The sequence below is a fragment of the Giraffa tippelskirchi genome, chromosome 2 (genome assembly GCF_054371585.1).
Source record: "Giraffa tippelskirchi isolate mGirTip1 chromosome 2, T2T-mGirTip1v1.2.pri, whole genome shotgun sequence".
NCBI lineage: Eukaryota > Metazoa > Chordata > Mammalia > Artiodactyla > Giraffidae > Giraffa > Giraffa tippelskirchi.
Window position 1 is genome coordinate 185,076,705 of NC_137276.1, and position 558 is coordinate 185,077,262.

Consider the following 558-nt stretch of genomic DNA (forward strand, 5'->3'; position numbering starts at 1 on the left):
AGTTATTAAACCACCACAGATACTCCAGGGAAGGAGTAAGGAGTCAGGAGTAAGGAGTCTGCTTGCAATGCAGGAGACCCAGGTTCAGTCCCTGAGTCGAGAAGATCCCCTGGAGAAGGGAGTGGCAACCCACTCCAGTGTTCTTGCCTGGAGAATTCCATTGGCATAGGAGCCTGGCAGGCTATGGTCCATGGGATTGCAGAGTCGGTCACGACTGAGTGACTGACACAAGTACTCCAGGTATTTTAAGAAACTGAAAAGAGCATTGTGAACAACTAATGCCAATTAAACAGAAAGTGTTACAGTTCTTTTAGAATTTGTCTAGCAGGTTTTCTGATCCTCACCAGAAAACCCCCATGGAAAAAAATAAATAAATAAAAGTTAAACAGGAAAAAATTCCTGTGAGAATCAAAATATAGTTTACTAACAATGACACATAGATAAAGGAATATTCTAATTAGTCATATTCTATGTTAAAGAAATAGAATCTGCACTGCAAAACTTACCCACAGTGATGAATTCAGGCTAAGGTGCTACACTGGGGAATGCTGTCAAACA

At 41.0% G+C, this 558-nt stretch overlaps 1 non-coding gene across 1 annotated transcript; it reads left to right on the plus strand.

Annotated features, from left to right (window-relative positions):
• Nucleotides 1–294: 294 nt before the first annotated feature.
• On the plus strand, nt 295–356 carry LOC145540016 (U7 small nuclear RNA). Its single transcript, XR_014078146.1, has one exon. It is a non-coding gene; the product is annotated as a U7 small nuclear RNA (small nuclear RNA).
• The last annotated feature ends 202 nt before the right edge of the window (nt 357–558 follow it).